This window comes from Tamandua tetradactyla, chromosome 4 (genome assembly GCF_023851605.1).
Source record: "Tamandua tetradactyla isolate mTamTet1 chromosome 4, mTamTet1.pri, whole genome shotgun sequence".
NCBI lineage: Eukaryota > Metazoa > Chordata > Mammalia > Pilosa > Myrmecophagidae > Tamandua > Tamandua tetradactyla.
Window position 1 is genome coordinate 172,355,674 of NC_135330.1, and position 19,433 is coordinate 172,375,106.

A 19,433-nucleotide genomic window follows, 5' to 3' on the forward strand; every position below is an offset into this window, starting at 1 on the left:
AAGTTGATTTATCTAATATAATGTCAAGATAAACCACTGAGATCAACCAACTAGTCACATACTTATATAATTTCCATGCAAGAGGCGCTCTCCCTGGTTTAGATTAGTCCCCAGGTGGTTGGCCTTACTGTTAATTTTAGATCAGTTAGCGGATATGGCATTTCCGACAATTGGTTTCATACCTTCAGTCTTCGTGCAGTAATCTAGTTTAAGTTTGAGAAACAATGCCATTAGATGCTCCCAAACCATATTTCATGGCCTTGAGGATCATATCAGGTCCCACAGCTATTGACTTGCATTCCCCTTTAGTGGAAATTATATTTAAATAAGATAAATAAAGAAAATCATATTTTTTTTCATGTATAGTAGGCCTTGGCACATCCAACAGTAATCAATATATTTCAGAATCAATGTAAGAATTTATTTATTTTTATATGGCTGGATTCAGGCTGGATAACCCTGGTTAAAAATACTTGATACCCACGAACCAAACTTCATCCTATAAAATGTCAGTGTATTTCTCACTTCCATTATTTACTATCAGTTTTCTGTCTTTTCTATTCCCATGGAATAATCTATTATTAAGAACATACCATAGTCTAAGAAGGAGGAGAAAGTAAAATATTTTGCATTTGACATTAGATACCTAATAGAGCAATTTAATAACTTTCTTGTTTTAACACAAGGAGCTGATCATGTTTTTTTTTATTTCATTTTATTATTATTATTTTTTGATTGTTTCTTTTTGGCTAGTCTTCTGTGTTTAATCTCAGCATTTCTTTCACCAGCAGCCTCCCCTCTCTCCACTATTAAATGAAAACCCCAACCACGACATTCAACAAAGAAGTGGCAAACCTCCAAAAAATATATTTCCCACAAATATACAGCTGAGAACATTAAAAAATGGGTAGGTCTGGTTTATGTTTGGTTCACCTTAAAATGTCTTACATATAACTTCTCAGTTGAAGAGACCAGTGGCAATTCAGCAAAATCACTCAAGAACTCAGGGATTAATGCTCTGACATCCGCCACTTCACCCTTTGTCTTACATGATAGCTTAGGTCTTGCTGACAGAGAACATCAAAGTATGAGGACCAGGTTGAGGGCAATTTGCACTGCCTTTAATCATTTGGTGAAAGCTCAGGGGGATTTGTCCAAATTTGGCTAGGTAAAAATCCTCCACTTCAGCACCTCATTCAGACAGTATGAGAACCAGATGGATTTCCACACGCTGCTTGATTGCTACTGTCTGATGTATACAATCAGAATTCTGCACATCTGTGCCATGACATCAGGGAACACTGCAGCCCTTCATTTTGCTCAGCAGACCACACTAGAGCTTTTTTTTTCTTTCTAATTCATATGAGTATGAAAACTGTCGTTCAAAAGGCACCTTGTCCTAACCATTTGTAAATTAATTCCTTAATGAACCATTACATCAGGGTAGCACTTTACAGTTTACAGGTACTTTCATTTCCTCATTTAATCCTTAAAATAACCTTGTGAAAAAGGCAGAGGCGTTGAAAGAGCCTAAACAGTTGAGGAGAAAATCCAGTATGTCACTAGTTCTGTCTTTAAATCCTAAGTGCTAACTTATATATGGACTAACACTGAATTATAGCAAAATATAAAATAGGTATGTCCTCTAAAATATGTTTCTTCCTAAGGGGATTATCTTTCTTTGTACAAAGTTTATGGAGTGGCTTCTTAGACATTTCCAATGATGTACCCATAGCTGTACTGAAGAGTAACTGTCCCCCAGGGAGTGGGGGTTGGAACAGGTATTTGGAAGAAGAGTTTGAATTGCAAGTTACAACACAATGTTTTGAAATAATAATTTTTATCTTAAAATAGCATGTCCATTTTGAAAAAGTATCTGCATGTTTACTTTTAAAACATGGTTTGGAGCAAAATTGGCACACTAAGAAAACATGCCATGTTTTATGGAATTGTGTGTCCCAGTTTGAGAAACTTAGATTGTTTAGCACATCACATTTGCTCAAACAAGAATAGTGTCCTTAAGTCTTTTTCATACCCTACAAGTGGCCAATGCTAACAATATTAAACTAATATTGGAACAGATAATTTTTTCCTCCGATTGTTTGGGTCATCATCCAGCATTTTTTATTAAGATGACCCTACTAATAATATGTCCATTGAAGTAATGGTTAGCTGACGTTTCCACAAAGAAAACTGACATCCTTTGCAGGCTTTGATGGTTTAGATGCAGTTCTCAAGGAATCAGGGGCCTGAGCTAGACCACACTAGCTGCTCCTAATGAGCAAATTTGGTTATGATATACTTCTGCTTGCAATTCCTTACAATCAGAATCAAGTCCAAATTCCTCCATGAGAAAAACAAGGTCCTTCATCATCCGGCCCCACCCCATGTGTCTGCTATTTGCACTTTATCTCTTCTCTAGTACCTGTGTATTGTGGTCTCTGAATACATGTGAATTACTCCCATCTCTGTACTTTTGCATATTCTCTTATGTCTTAAACAGTCTTTTGTCCTGCTTATGAAACTGGCAAGCTACTTAACCTGCAAGTGCTCTTCCAACCATTGCTTCTTTCTATTAGTCTCTTCCTAACTCCCTGAAGCAGACTGAAGAGATTCTTTTATGTTTCCACTAAACTTATACATCTCACCATGGCACCAGTTAGCACATTTTTATTGTTTGTATGTCTGTCTCTACAATAGACTGTAAAATCTTTGAAAGCAGAAGCCATCTGGCATAGTGCCTGGCACAGAGTAGGGATTCAAGTGACTGTGGAAGGAATGAATGAAAAGCCATGTGATTCTGTGCAATTATTTTTAGACAGCTCTTTTAAATGTCAAAACAGTAATAAAGGAAATATAGCTTTACTTTTTCTTTTTTGTTACAGAGTATTTTATTTAGTTTGAAAATTATAATGTTTAATAGAACATTCTTAAAAGCTATATGACTGCATTTTTGGAGTGTACTAGAAGCAATATTTCTGTGAAATGCCATGGGAAAGTATGATAAATGGCCTTACAAAAAACCTGTTATCACGCATTGTAATAATCTCACTAAATTATCAATTAAGTGGCTTCCCTGATCATAGGATTTATAGGTTAAGATAGAGTAAGAGAGATAAAGTCAAAGCAAATATGGTGTCGTAGAAATCATAGGAGTTATTTTACCCAGATTATTAATACATTGTGTGGTTGTTCTTTGTGGTAACTACTTTTTAAAAATTATTCTATGGTATATTATCAACTCAGGGACTTGTTGCAGGATTTCATATATGATTACAGTATCACAATGAAGAAAGTGGGATGATTAGAAGGTCAGAGCTCTGGTTGGAGAGCAGGAGACTCAATCCATGACTCTCTTTATATCATGGGTACTCATGCCAGGGGACATCACAGCTCTTGGCTATGATGCTCCGAAGCTAGGATTTTATCAGTCATACTTATCTAATGAGCCTCCTTGATCTGCTTTCGTTCCTTTCTCTGCCCTCTGTTTCTCATATTATGGATTAGAATAAGTACTGTTTGGAGCACTTCTCATCTCTTACCCATTTTGGAGAAGACTGGGCAACCTTTAAAGAAAATAGTAAAATCATCAAGGTTGTGGCATGTCAGTACAATTTTCCAGGAGTCACAAACACAGATGAGCTCTGCCTAGTTCAGAGGATTGTTTGGAGAAGCAAATAGTAAAAGGTAAGTGAAATAATTGGAATAAACTTAAAGAAGGCACTTAATTTATATATTTAAGAATGCTACTGGATCATGCATGTAGGTTCCCAGTTTCATTTATTTTTTAGTAGCCAATAACAATTCAAGCCTGAGAAAATAGCTCAAGATTACTGAGAATATACTTAGAATCTTAGATTTTCAGCAGAGTTGTACCCTTCATTTAATCCTTTGTGACCATTAACACTGTATACAGTAGATAACTAACAAAGTCCCTGGACTCACATCCTTGAGTCAAATAATTACCATCCTTATATTTTGAAGAAGGCTGTTATTTTGGTTTTGATCAATAAAAGCATTTTTTCATTGAAATGCTTTCTTTCTAGCCTTCAAAGATGGCTCCTAATGAGCTATGCCTTTAAGTTGTTTTTCTTGTTGTGTAGTGTCCTTCCACATTAACTATAGTCTGTATTTCACATTAAGCTTCACTGTTTGTGTTGTACAGTTCGATGTTTTTTCTTTTTAAATTTGTATTCTAGCAACATATATTCCACCCAAGATTACCCATTTTAACCACATTCAGGTATATAATTCAATGGTGCTAATTACACTTACAATATGGCATTACCATTACCACTATACGTTGCCATAACTCTTTCATTACGCAAAGCAGAAACTCTGCACCAATTAAGAATTAATTGCCTACCGCTACCTAGCCCCTGGCAACCTCTGTTCTAGATCCTGACTCTGTGAAGTTGCATATTCTAATTATTTCACATTAGAGAGATCATACAATATTTATCCTTTTGTGTCTGGCTATTTCACTCAACATATTGCCTTCAAGATTCATCCTTGTTGTCACATGTATCAGAACTTTATTCCTTTTTAATGGCTCTATAACATTCCATTATATGATTATTCCACATTTTGTTTATCTATTCATCTGTTGATGGACACTCGGGTTTCTTCCTTCTTTTGGCAATTGTAAGTAACACTTCTATGAAAATATGTGTACAAATATCTCTTTGAGTCTCTGCTTTCAATTTTTTGGGGTATATACCTAGAAGTGGGATTGCCAGGTGTTTCGATTTGCTAAAGCTGCTGGAATGCAATGTACCAGATATGGACAGGCTTTTACAAAGGGGATTTGTTAAATTACAAGTTACAATTCTAAGGCCATGAAAATGTTTAAATTAAGTCATCAACAAAAGGATACCTTCACTCAAGAAGGGCCAATTCCTGTCTGAGGTTTCTCGGTCACATGGAAGGGCTCATGGGGACGTCTACCGGCCCTTTGCTCCTGAGTTTCAATGTTTTTAGTTCCTGGTTCCAGTGAATTTCTCTCTGAGCTTGTCTATCTCCAAGCATCTTCAAAAGTCTATGTCAGCAATCCACGCATCTCCAAATGTCATTGTCTGTATCTTCTCTAAAATGTTTCCCCCTATAAAGGACTCCAGTAAACTAATTAAGACTCATCTCGAATGGGCAGGGCCACAACTCCATGAAAATAATCTATTTGAAAGGTCGCACCCACAGTTAGGTGTGACACGTCTCCATGGAAACAACCTAATTAAAAGGTTCCACCCTAAACAATAGATCTGCCCCTACAAGATTGGATTAGGAGTAAAGGAACTTGGCTTTTCTGGGGGTACATAACAGTTTTAAAAAACATACCAGGTTATATAGTAATTCAGAAACTTAACTTTCTGAAGAACCCCCTAACTATTTTCCACAGAGGCTACACCATTTTACATTATCACCAATAGTGGAAGAGGGAATACTTCCTTTTTGAGATTCCTGAGTCATCACATAAGAAGTTTGCCTATGTTGCTGAAGAAACTACGAGAAGAGTCTCTAAGCCTGTTAGAAGAGACAGAGAGAGGTTCAGTCTCCCAACTTCTTAGCTGAGACTCAACTCCAAAGGACTTCAGAGCCAGCCAATATTTGATTACAATTGCTTGTGAAATACCAACAGAGACCATCAGAAGACTCTTGGCCAACCCACTGAATAGTGAGTGATAAGAAATTCTTACTATTGCTTTTAGACACTAGGTATTTCAGTGACTTATTACACAGTATTAGATAAATAAGATATTATAGAAAAATAAAAAACATATCAGGAAAATCTCTGGTCTTAAATATTCATTAGAAAATAATTGTTTTTTCATTTTCCAGAGGACTCAGATTTCTGCTGGAAAGGCTGAGGCTATTGGAAGTCTGGTTTAGTCCAGATTTAAGGTGAGCCTTATATTGAGAAGATCTAAGAACTAATCTTACTTCCAAAGATACTAAGGACCCAGTATGAGCCCTGTCATTTAGATATAAAGGACGCTTTCAGGACTTCCCCTTACCTGCCATTTCCCCTACCAGAAGGTTGGCCTTAGAAAACAAAATCCTTTCCAATTTGGCTGTTTTTCATTTTTCAGCTCTCATACTTACAACCAAATTCTGCTTATCTTGTTTTACTATTCATTATCTCAATCTTTGTTAGATATGAAAGGAATAGAGGGGCGAATAAGATATATCCATAACATGATTTTGTGAAAACATTGAACCTGCAAAAACCTAGGGCTGGATGGATGGACAAGAAAGGAATAAAGAAAAAGGGGAAAGCATAGTTAAGATGAATTACCTCCTTTTTTTTTTTTTTCCTGCATGGGCAGGCACTGGGAATCAAACCCTGGTCTCTGGCATGGCAGGCAAGAATTCTGCCACTGAGCCACCACCACATCGCGCATTACCTCCTTTTAAAATCTCAAATCTTTTCTCATTTCCTGTAATTTTGGTAATGGTTGTTATTTATAAAGCTCTTTGTGATTTTCAAGGCTATTTTCAGTTATATCTTATAACAATCCTATGAAGTAAGCAGTTTAAAGATTGATTTAAAAATTATTTTTGGCAGTGAGAGTCCCTTTTTAGTAAGTTCTTAAATGGAACCGCAATATATAAAAGTGATCGTCTATCTAATCTGGCTCACTTTAGGGGACTGAGAAGAAGTGGTTGGAGTCAACCTCCCTTGGCCTCTCCAGTTCCCATTTCATCATCCTGCAGCAAACCTTTGGATACCTTTGTATATTCAGAGTTACCACTTGACCTGGCATTTTGATTTAATCCCATACTTGGTGAACTGAAGATATTTATCACCTGAAGCTTTCTTCCAGCTACACTACTCATTCCTAATCTAACCTAGTTCTTCTTTTTGTGACTGTGGATTTCCTGTTGCCCAGCTAAAGCTGTTACTGGATGCTGCTGGAGATTCTTCCTGTTTGTAGACTCACTATCAATTCACCAATTTACTTCCTTATCCACTTATCAATTTTTCCATTCATCCACCACCCATCCATTTATATATCCATCCTTCCATTCATACATCCTCCATACAGTCACTTCCCTACTCATCCATCCGTCTATCCATCCACTCATCCACCACTATACTCATCCATCTGTCCATCCATCCTTCCTTCCTTCCCTCCACCCATTCACTCATCCATAAATCCAGTAAACAGCACAAAGCATCTGCCTTCATAAAGCCTAATTATCAGGAATAAACTGTGACTCCTATTTTATTATGAGACTATAAATATGTAGACTGCGTATTTCACTGGGTGAATTGATATACATGATTGAGAAACATTTCCATTTTTTTAAAGTAGATTAATTATAATCCTATTTCTACTTTCCACGGCTCCTGTGAGGACACAAGAAATAAAACACTGAATGGCAGTACTTGGAGTTTTCTGAAGAAAGATGCTAGTGAAACAACAACAAAAAAACCCCATCACAATTAATACTCTCAGTAACTTCTAATTATAGCCCTAAAGCAAAAACCAAAGCTGATAATTCAAGTCCAGAGTACTAAGTTCTATAATCGTCCTCCAGAGAGGAAGAAATGGAAACAAGGTAGTGTCAAAAAGTGATTTATTCTAGTTTAAAAAAAAAGAAAATTATTTTGGCTGTGATAATTTTTCTCTGTCTGTCCCTAAGAATGGGGATAGTTAGCTGTTATTAGCTGACAGGAAGAAACTGAAGCAAGCTGCTGAATTTACAAGTTGCCTTTTAAAAATAAGTTTTACAGCACAGGGAATTGGAATAGTTTGTCTGCTACTCATAGTCACAGTTGAAACTTGGATACTTATAAATTCTGGGAAAAGGTGAGGAAATGAAGTAGGTTTTTAGGCTTAGATTCAGGAAAGAAATCTACCCAGACTCTGGATAGAATGTCTGATAGGAAATATAGCATATTCCCTTGCTACCTGTGGAAATGCACTTGATAATGAGTTTTGACCCAATTTCTTTCCTTATTGCAGCATAATAACTTCAATCACTGGGGACGTGTTCTGAAGCCTTTCAAAAGTTATTCTTGATTCCACAAAAATAGCTTCCTTAATCCTGCCTCATCTTACATAGCATCCCATTCCCACATATATTTTATTCAAGATTACATGATAGTCTTGACTCACAAAATATTACATTAACCTTTAGACCAATTGTCTCACAGGGTTTTTTTGGCGCTTATTTACAGAACATTTATATATGTTCATCTGTATTGATGTTTCTTTCTCAGGTTACTTTTAAGTTAAAATGTGACTGATGCCATTCTTAAGGCTGCTATTTCCTGACTGAAATTCAATGGAGTTTTAATTTATTGAGTCATTAAAAAAATTATTTTTTACTCTCTCCAAATAGCAGAAGGGAAAGAGGTTGGTAAAACGGAGCATTCGCATGGTAAGGACAACTAAAAATCTTTACTGATCTGTGCTTTTTATAAGCTGCTTTACAGAATGAACTGTTTACATGAAGGCTTCAAGGTCAAAATTTGAAAACAGTCTCTGTTTTAATTTAGTATCTTTTTAAAGAAGGAATTTGAAGGGACCTTAAAAGGTTTGAATGGGGGAATGTCATCAAAACCAGTGGATAGAGTGGAAAATGATTAGATTTGGAGTCAGGTGAGAGTTGAATCCTAGAACTGACTCTTACTACCTGTGTGAGTAGCCAAGCCTTCTTTTCATTATCTGCAAAATGAGAGTGGTGATAAAATGGAGCAGAAAGACCACAGAAACACTTCCCAGCTTGAAGAGAGATAAGGATGATGGAGCAGATTGCTTTCACGTTGGTTTACTACCAAACCAATGAAAAAAAGTCAGAGCATTCAGGAAATGAATGAGTGGAAATGGATCTGTGATGTCACAACCTTGTTCCCCAAGGAGACCCTCAAAACATGGATGTCTTGGGTGGGGCAATGGTGGTTCAGTGGCAGAACACTCACCTGCCACTCCAGAGACCCAGGTTCAATTTCCAGAGCTTGCCCATGCAGAAGGAAAAAAAAAAAATTAGATGTCTCTGTCCATGTAACTATTGCCTCATCTTTCCTTCCCACCCTGTGTACAACCAATGCTCTACCCACAGCAAATGAATCCTAATCTCTGGTATCCAACATTCCTACTCGCCCATCCAAGCTGTTCTTTCTCTTCTCTCTTGGTGAAATGCTCTTCTCCCTTTTCACCCCGGCAATCTTCCTTTTGTCTTTAAGACTCTTCTCAGATGAGAAGCTTTTCCAGCCCCCACTTGCCTGGAATTTGTCTTCCCTCAGGACTCCTGAAATACTCCTTTTGAAGTACTGACCCCTCCCTATATTGTAGGTGCTTTTTAAGTTTTCTATCTCCCTTTCTAGACTTAAAGGGAACTCTTTGAGAGCAGGGACTGCTCTTTCATCTATTTATCGCCAGCCCCAAGCATATTGTTTTGCACATAGTAGGAGTAAAATAATACTTTTTGAAAAGGTAATTCACCTAATAAAATATCATCCTGAGATATCATTTGCTGTTTTGCAACTGAGCCATTACCTACCTTTTTGTTTGTGATAAGGTTGTGCATCCGACTGCACTCAGAGTCACTCATAAATGTGAAAAGCAACTCTGTGCTCTGCCTCTTCATGTCCCCTTCAGAAGGAAAGCGTGCACTCAGTTTTTCTCTTTGATGAATGCATGAATGTTAGGGACGACAGAGAAAGAAGAAAATGAGCTTCTCTCAATGAGCCATTGGCAGTTTCCTCTCCCATTGTCACTGCAAATGAGGCTGTGTTAGAAGGAATTTTACATCTATTTTATTCTCCAGCCATCTAGTGCTGCTGCTGTGAGTTACCGAGGGGCTAAAAAGGCAGACGACAAATGTGGGAGGAGGAGAAACAAAAGTACAGGCTAATATGGGCCTTGCATAATCAGGCATTGATTGCAAAGGGCACATTTAAAGCAATATAACTTTAATAGAGGTAGTTGAGCAAGATGAGGAGAGAGAGATCTTCCCAGGGTATGTCAATCAGGCTTTATTGGGCTCAGTTTGCGCAGGTTGTTGAGAGGACTGTGGTGCTGACAGGACAGGCTGCCTGTTGACCCGGCTCCCGCAGGAAGCAGGTGAAGCCATTTCGCAGAGTTCAGCTAACACATGCAATCCCCACGGGGTGGGAACTGTTCCCTGAGACCTTTCCAAACAGTGAGGTGGACCGGAACCAGAACTTTAAGCTCTCACAGCATTTTGACATGAATAAATAAAATTAAAAAATCAGAACACAATTCAAAAGGAGTTCATGTGATAATGCTTTTTTCAAGAAACGCCGCTGAAAAGAAAACTGTGTGATAAACCGTATCATTTCAATTTTCTCCTCAGGGATTTTGTATCCACATACTTTCACGTGGAAAAATGTGATTATAAAAGAGCTCTGCCATCGTGATTCCTGAACTCTTGGTAGGTATTCACGATGTTTCTAACTACAGATGAGCTGCAGGGCCAGGCTAATTACATTTCTGGATTACCTTTGGTGGGGCCAGGAAAGGCTCTGCCACTCGCCATCTTCCTTGGGGACTGTCATTTATATAAACTTCTGCCTGTATGGACCGGTGCCCTTGAGTTAAGATATATTTCTAGGTAGTTCAGATTAAATGACAAAGACAGTATCAGGTACAAGCAGCTTAGTAATCCAATCATAGGTATAAAGACCTTAATGGAACTTCTCCTAAAATTTATTTTACAGAATATTATTTCTGAGAGATGTTATGTAAACAAAGGGGTCTATGGTCAAGTAAATTGGCATACATTAGGTTAAATAGAAGCAAAGTCTTCTTCTTGACCTCCTCCCCTTCCCTTTTCTCCACCTTTTCCTTCTCCTTTTTTCCTCTCTTTTTGAACCGGAGAATTTCCCAAAGCCTTTAGTGTCTGTAGAATGAATGTCCAAGAAGGGATTATAGTCAACAAAGTTTCCAAAACTTATTTGAACATGAAAATCTGTGGAGTTTTTGAGTTCGGAGAAACACTTTGGAAATTCTTTGTGACAATTATGTTGTCACACTTGGAGATTGAGAAAGGGTTCAGAAACCGAGATTCTGAGTGAGACAAAAGTGGCAGAGTGCAAGGGGAGTTGCAGAGAGTAGCAGTAAATAGCAAGAAGGCAATGGGAGGGGAATCACAGAAGAAAGGTCAGAGGGCAAGGAAGGTAAGACTCTCTTAGCTCTCAAAAAACTAGAGGAAGGTGGAGGTGGGAGGAAACCAGACCTATGCTTTTGTCTCTTAACTAGCCTTGCAGACTTGATCTTGAGCTCCACTCAGCAACTGCATGAGGAATCAGCTCTGGGAATACACAGGTAGGTATGTTTTTGGATCTTCTCTCAATCGAGTAGTCCTTTTGGAGTGCCATTTGGCCTTAAGTTTCTTGGGTGGTTTTGTTTGTTTGTTTGTTTTTAACTTTTTTATTGTATAGCATAACATATATACAAATCAGAGAAATGAAAAATCAATAGTTTTCAAAGTACTCTTCACTTAAAAGATCCCTGAGTTTGTCATGGGCTATCATATGGTCCTCTCAGATTTTTCCTTCTAGCTGCTCCAGAATATAGGAGGCTAGAAGGCATTAATATTTTTTTATCATCACAATTGACTTTTATTCCTTCTTTTTTTCTGTGAAAATAACATATGTACAAAAAAAGCAATAAATTTCAATGTATAGCACCACAATTAGTTGTAGAACATATTTCAGAGTTTGACATGAGTTACAATTCCACAATTATAGGTTTTTACTTCTAACTGCTCTAAAATACTGGAAACTAAAAGAGATATCAATTTAATGATTCAGCATTCATATTCATTTGTTAAATCCAATCTTCACTGTATAACTCCACCATCACCTTTGATCTTTCCATCCCTCTCTTTAGGGGTGTTTGAGCTATGGCCATTCTAATTTTTTCATATTGGAAGGGTCTGTCACTAATATGGGGTAGGGAGATGAAACTATCTAATGTTCTGGAGAGGCTGGGCTCTCTAGGTTTCAGAACTTCTCGGGACCAGGGAACCATCTGGAGGTTGTAGGTTTCTGGAAAGTTACTCTAGTACATGGAACCCTTGTGGAATCTTATATATCACCCTAGATGTTCTTTAAGATTGGCTGGAATGGTCCTGGTTGGGGTTTGGCAGGTTATGATAGGTAACAAGGTCTGCCTGAAGCTTGCATGAGGGCAACCTCCAGAGTAGCCTCTCGACTCTATTTGAACTCTCTCTGCCACTGATACGTTATTAGTTACACTTCTTTTCCCCCTTTTGGTCAGGATGGAACTGAGCAGGCAGGGCTCTTGGGTGGTTTTAAGGTCCAGAGTGGTCTTGCCTAGTTCACCTGGGATGGCTCTGGGTTCTTAAGGCTGCCTCTAGGATTATGGGCAAATAGCACAACCTAATGAAAAATCACGAGCTTTGGAGTTAGACAGGAAGGGTCCTGAGTCTTAGACATATGCTTAAATCTGAGCTCTTCCATTTAATGATGGATGACATTGTCTAAATTGCTGTATCTTTTTGCCTTACATCTGCCTTCTGTGAAATGTGAGTATATAAGATTGAGACTCAATTGTTTCATCTATCAAATAAAAGCATTATACTAAGTGACCTGAAAATTATTTCTACTTCTAGAATTCTGAGTTAGATAATTGTGTGTATATATTTATGTGTGTATATGTGTATATATACACAAATATATAAACAGTTCATCAAACACAATTGTTTAGTTTTCAGGAAATGCCTAAAAGAATTTCTTTTGTCTGATGAACACATTTTCTTTTACTTACATACCTCTTAGGTGTATTTTGAGTGACTATAGACATAAAAATACATTCTATCAAAAGGAAAGAGGGTTCTTTATAAATTTGAGATAATCACTATTAAAGTGATTAAATGAATCTGGGAAATTTTAATATTTAAATTTCCAAATTTTAAGTTTATTCTTGTAATAACTAAATGTATGAGCTAATAATGAAACTCTAAGTCATGATTCCTGAAGCTCCTGATAAAGTTCAGTTGTTCAGCTGATTCTGAATTCTTATTAATTACAGTTGTATGTCTGGGCATATTAATTTTTATGCTTGCATGGCAATATTTTTTTGCAGAGCTCCAATAATTCACAAATACTGCTTCACAAACACTAAATTTATGAGAGAACTAAAGAGTGTTTTGCAATTTATCCCTATTTCGCTAGAAGTGGAAGCGAGGTTATGGAGATGCAATTCTCTTGGAAACTTTGATGTTGGAGATAGGGCTTGGAAATAATCCAAAATTGAACATAGTTCTTTAGATTTCCTAATCTTGGATTAGCTAATTCATGAGTAATGATTTGGTGCTGTATTTTAATAATGAAGATGATTATAACAATAATGTTTGAGTTATTTTGAGCGGCTCAACCTGCTTACTCTAGTTTCTCATCTGTATTTTAAAATATGATTTGAGAGTCACATTTTGGGGTCACAGTCAGATGTCCCCTCTCCTTTATTGCCAATCATTGGATACTGTTGTTTAAGCCTGAGAAATGCCCATTAGATTCACCAACTCCACTCCACTCCCATTGGATTGTAGAAAGAACTTCCCAGCTTCTTCTCTGCTTTCAGTCTCATTTTCTTTCATTTCACCCTTGTGCTGGTTTGAAAGGAAGTATGCCCCCTAAGAAAAGTCACGTTTTAATATAAATCCCATTTCTTAAAGGTAGAATAATCCCTATTCAATACTGTATATTTGAAACTGTAATGAGATCATCTCCCTGGTTGATGTGATTTAGTTAAGAATGGTTGTTAAACTGGATTAGGGGATGACATGTCTCCACCCATTTGAGTGGGTTTTGATCAGTTTCTGAAGTCCTATAGAAGAGGAAACATTTTGGAGAATGAGAGATTCAGAGAGACTCAGAGAGAGCAGAGAATGCTGCAGCACCACGATGCAGAGTCCACGAGCCAGCAACCTTTGGAGATGAAGAAGGAAAGTGCCTCCCGGGGAGCTTCATGAAATAGGAAGCCAGGAGAGAAAGCTAGCAGATGATGCTGTATTTGCCATGTGCCCTTCCAGCTGAGAGAGGAGCCCTGACCGTGTTCACCATGTGCCTTTCCAGATGAGAGAGAAACCCTGAACTTCATCGGCCTTCTTGAACCAAGGTATCTTTCCCTGGATGCCTTTGATTGGACATTACTATAGACTTGTAATGGGGACATTTTCTCGGCCTTAGAACTGTAAACTAGCAACTCATTAAATCACCCCTTTTAAAAGCCATTCTGTTTCTGGTATATTGCATTCTGGCAGCTAGCAAACTAGAACAACCCTGCACACCATTACCAAGATAATATTCCAAAGACACTCTTTCATTTTGTCACTTCCCTGAGGAGTCCAAACTTACTGCATTCAGTGTAAGTCCTTCTATTTGACTTTTGAGGCTCTCCACATTTGGGTCTCTTTTGGGTCTCCAATGTCATTTCTGTTGCTCCTTGATGTGCATCCTTATCCCTAGTTGTCTCACTGTCAGTGTCCCTGACACTGTATTCAGTACTTTTTATATGCATATTTTTACATTTGCTGCCCCAAATCTTCCTCCCTATCCAATTCCTTACCTGCTTCTCATGCACCATGAACTTCCATGAACTGGTTCAGAGTTTATTCCAATACTGTTTCTTTATACTTAATCATAAACTAGGTAAGTCTTTGATAAATAGTAGACTTATCTACTATAAAGACTTTGATATCCATTTAATAAATGGAGAAGGAAATAAACTTTTCTTTATTTAATTTCTACCTTCTATCTACTAGATTAGGCAATTCCTCTTTATTTTTTTCCAAGTAAAAAGTGTTAATGAGAAGTGCTTGGCAAAGATAAACATTTATTCAACAGAGCAGTATATTAGTTTTGTTTTGTTGTAACTGCAGTGCATAGATGTAACTTCTCCAGGGCTTGATCTTAGAATATTTTGGCCTCCCACACAGACAATGAACTCTGAGGTTGCAGTCATTAGGTGGGGGGTGAAGGGAGTGTGAAATCATTTAATAGTGGAAACCCACCAGACACACCTGACCCCGATTAATCCAGACATTAGTGCAAAGAAACCACTTACAAATTCTTTTAGAGTGATACCAAATCAGAAACATTGAATGTGCACTGAAAAAGCCACATTAAGAATCAAGTTCAGACATGTTGAGGTGTGATATCTGCAACCAGAGCCAAGTTAGAAAAGGGTTAGGTCTTTAAATGGCCAAATTAAACAAGACACAATTGAGACTAATTCATCCCTCTAGGCGCTTATAAACCTACACGTGGGAACTTTTGAAAACGAAGTTAGCACTGATTGTGTCTTATTTTGCTTGGCCGTTTAATGGGCTAACCCTTTAGGAATTTGGCTCTAACTGGAGATATCACACTTTTAGTGCCTGACCTTCCCTCTCAACTTTTCTTATTTGTGTGTATGCAGAATTAGAAAAAAAAAAAAGATATGGTGTTACATTATTAAGTTTAATAAGAGTGAAACACAAAACCAAAATATGAAATGTGTTGAACTAAAAAGTAATTAGACTACTAGGGAAATATTGCTTTCTTTCTAGTCTACTTTACATTTAAAGGTTAGATAGTGCTGGGTTAGATCACCAATGAAGCTGCTTAAGGGAATTCCCGACCAAGCCTAACTCATTGCTGATTCACATTCATAAGCAAGCATGCCTAGAAAGGGACATGTGAGTTTTTGTGCATAATTAGGCATGCATTGAGAGGTGCACAGTAGACAGATGATGTAGTTAATATAGTTAACAACAAAGAGGGCTCCTATCCAACTTCCTTGATATTGCATCTATTGAAACCAATAAATTGTTTGTCAATACTGAAGAGCTGGCAGTTCCTGAGGCTGTGTGCATAGGTGGGCAAAAGGATGTTGAGAACATGATGAAGAAATTGCTTTCAAGAGCCTTTTCCTACTAAGATGCTCTGTGTCATTCCTGTCAGCAAGCTTCCCCTGCTTTGAAGCTGGAAATTTAAACACCTACTCGCTAACGCAGTGTTGCATAACCATTAAGAAAAAGGTTCATGGCATTTGATTAACTTGTAAATCTTTATTGCAATTCAATAAAGAGGGCACCTCTACTCTACTCACTAAAAACTGAAAGCCCTTAAGCACCCAATTCTGGGCCACTTATCTCAAGTGATCATTTTACGGAGATATATTTATATAGAAAACTGTATTTTCGGGCCAATAGCCAAGTTATTATACTTAACCATTCCTTTAACAAGATATTCAGTTGAAAAGAATGTGAAACTTAATAAGTCAAGATGTATATTTACCTTTATATTTTCTGGATTTGGGTCCTGCAAACTGCTGTCCTTTCTTTTTAACATTTTTGTTTCTCAATATTGCTGTGCCTATGTGGAAAACTGCCTCAATTGTTTTTCAAAGTCTGATTTAAGGTCTAACCCTGGGGTTGATTATGACAAAAAAGTAATGAAAGAATACTTCCTATTGTCAAATAGTAGGCAAGAGTCAATGTACTGAACTTAGAAGGGGCACTATAAATATGTGCATTTTAATCCTGACTCAGTTCTCTAACTCTTGTTGCTAAAGGTAATTCTCTTAAAAAATCTGCTGGCACTTTTTATTTGGCTGTTTCATGCTGAAGTAAATGTTGGCAAATGAAAGAACAGCTTCTATTGCAGCCTCCCTATAGTTCTGTTTCAGGTCAACCTTAGGATGCTGGCATAATTTGAGTTGTTTCTGCCTGGCCTCCACCATTCCCGGCCAAGGAGACTTCTGGGAGCAGGTTTAGGATTGTAACTGGTTGGATGGGCCATACCTAGTGGATGATTGAACTGGAAGTCTACTTTTCTGTGTGAAAAATTCCCTGGATCTATCTATTACTGATATCCCTAGTCAAAAGTCATCAGTTCATGATTTGACACTCATTGTTTTTTGGTTGTTTTTGATAAAACTGAGTCTAACTCTGCTAAGCATCTGTTCTATTAGCTATATTCCCTGGGGCTCACCTCTAAAAACCAAGACTCCTTTGAAGGGGCTCATACTATTAAATGACTGAGCCTTTATTTTTCTCTTTCTGAGAACCCCACACAATTTTCCTTCGTATTGCTAAGGGTCATTATAATTTTGCAATTGGCGTCTCTTCATCACAAGTGTTTGGTGCCAAAATGTGTACTAATAAAGAATGGTAATATATTGAATTGACTCTTTAGATAGAGAGATAAGAAATTAAATATTAATTATGTAGATGCTCCATGCAAGGTACATAATAAATGTATATTTATTGGACAATCATATTTTAGATTAATGTAGATACTGTAAGAGGCTGATTGCAATGCTCTTTATTAGGGTGACTGTGATTATTAAAATTACATGTGAAAGGAATTTTGGAGGGAAATGAGTCTATTACTTGAATTTAAAAAGGGGGTCATGATTTCATAGAGAGTGGAAAGAACATTCTAAGGAGGGGGAGGATGACAAAAATGGTGAAATGAAAGTTAAAAAAGGAATAAATCAACTATGCTTTGAAAGCTTAGAAGCTATGAGTAACTGACTTTAGCTAAGATAATATATTTAACGTCTTGAAAAATGAGGGGTATTAAATATCGATATTGGGGAGACACTTATTTCATATTTTTAAGGTTACGGCCAGGGAGTTAATTTGATCATATCAAATTGGTGAGATGTTGATTTTAACCTCTTTTCCCTTATATTCTGACCAGTCTTCTGGAATAGTAGTTTCCCCTTTCTGATTTGCTCATGATGTCATCTTAATTAAGAATCATAAATAAAAAGTCAGTCTACAGTACCCTTAAAGATAAAACATGGAATCAGTCTAAAGAAGGCAATTGATCTACTCTCAATGTCCAGAACAGTGTCTGGGATGTAATGTTTGTTCAATAAATAAGTAATGTTCAGACTGTGCAACAGGACTGGATATAAAAACTCAGAAATGGACAGCACAATACTACCTAATTGTAATGCAATTATGTTAAAACATTGAATGAAAAAAAAAAAGAAAAAAAATAAGTAATGTTTGAATGAATGGAGGATCAGAGTAAGTTCACCTCCTAGGCATGAGCATTTCTTACACATATTTACAGTTGGTCATCACTTCTCCTTTCACTGAAAAATTACTACTCCTTGCATTATGAAATCTCACTCTTAATCACTTCATAGAAACTCAGAAGCTTTTCTAAATAGAAACACACCATCTGAACAGTGGTAAACAAAATGTTAAAGCCTGCATAATGGAAAACAAATTATGCATAGGAATTGCTTGCAGTGTCTTTTAAAAGAAAAAGAATTGACAATTTTTAACCTACTCTTGCTTCTTTAATTGCTTAGGCATGTGAGAATCAGATTCAAACATGGAAATTTTTGCATACCAGAAGACTACCACTTGGCTGTTCAAATGACTTTTTGGTGTACCTCAAACTGCAGAATTAGACTCAAAATAGCAAAAATGTAAGAAATTTTGTTTGATTTGAAATAACTGAAGATGATTGTGAACTTTTTCACTGAAGCAAGTGTCATCAGGTGAAAGGCTTCGACTAAGACTGCAATGAACCATAAAATCATCTCCAGAACTCAGCATATTGTTCATAACTGAGGTTGGATGCCCATCAAGGATTACAAAGCGATATTTGACAGTAAAGATCTTTGTGGTATCATTTGTTTGGGTTTTTAAGAGTGAACATAAATATTATACATGTTTATTTTCCTTTGTTTTTATTGCCTTCCCATACTTAAAAAAAATGGGCTTAGAAGATAAGCTTCAGGAAAAATACAGTGATAAGAGTCAATATATTTTGTGCATTGAGTTTAATAACGCAGATAAGATTTCTTAAATAAAGAATTATCTCTCATCTCGGACATGAATGTTCTTCCACTTATGGATGGCAGGACACTGTTTAGTGCTACCAAAACCACCACTTTCCAACATAAATACTGCTAATAGAGCTTATACCCATGTTTTAAAGATGCAGTATTTGAGGTTGGTGGATGGTAAATAACAAAGCCAAGGTGACACTGCTACTGCTAGTAAATGGCAAAGCCATGGTTTGATTTTAGACTTTTATAACTCTCTAGACCACTGCATTGTATTTATTAAATAGATATTTATTGAGTCCCCAGTTATTTCTTACTATATATATATATATATATATACACACATATATATATGTATATGTGTATATATATATGATACAGCTAATCATGGCGGTCGACCATACAATATAAGATGTGACCCTTTTCTTAAGGGGCTTTATATTCTTGTCAGGGAGATAACAGATCTTACTTAAAAAAAACTAAGTAAAATATAAGGCAGTAAATAAGATGTGAAGAGGGCGGGCCATGGTGGCTCAGCAGGCAGAGTTCTCACCTGCCATGCCGAAACCTGGGTTCGATTCTCGGTGCCTGCCCATGCAAAAAACAGGATGTGAAGACTTATAAGGAACTCTACACAGACAA

At 37.0% G+C, this 19,433-nt stretch overlaps 2 long non-coding RNA genes across 2 annotated transcripts in view; one reads left to right on the forward strand and one right to left on the reverse strand.

Annotated features, from left to right (window-relative positions):
* Positions 1–9,561, reverse strand: part of LOC143681533 (uncharacterized) — a 23,075-nt gene extending 13,514 nt beyond the window's left edge. Inside the window, exons 1-2 of the long non-coding RNA XR_013174692.1 lie at positions 9,508–9,561; positions 8,927–8,961 (exon numbers count right to left, since the gene is read on the reverse strand). This is a non-coding gene — a long non-coding RNA (uncharacterized LOC143681533). The remainder of the gene's footprint in view (positions 1–8,926; positions 8,962–9,507) is intronic.
* On the forward strand, positions 5,244–18,684 carry LOC143681532 (uncharacterized). The gene is made up of 5 exons (XR_013174691.1): positions 5,244–5,671; positions 5,836–5,898; positions 10,324–10,401; positions 11,229–11,294; positions 18,309–18,684. It is a non-coding gene; the product is annotated as an uncharacterized LOC143681532 (long non-coding RNA).
* Positions 18,685–19,433: the final 749 nt, after the last annotated feature.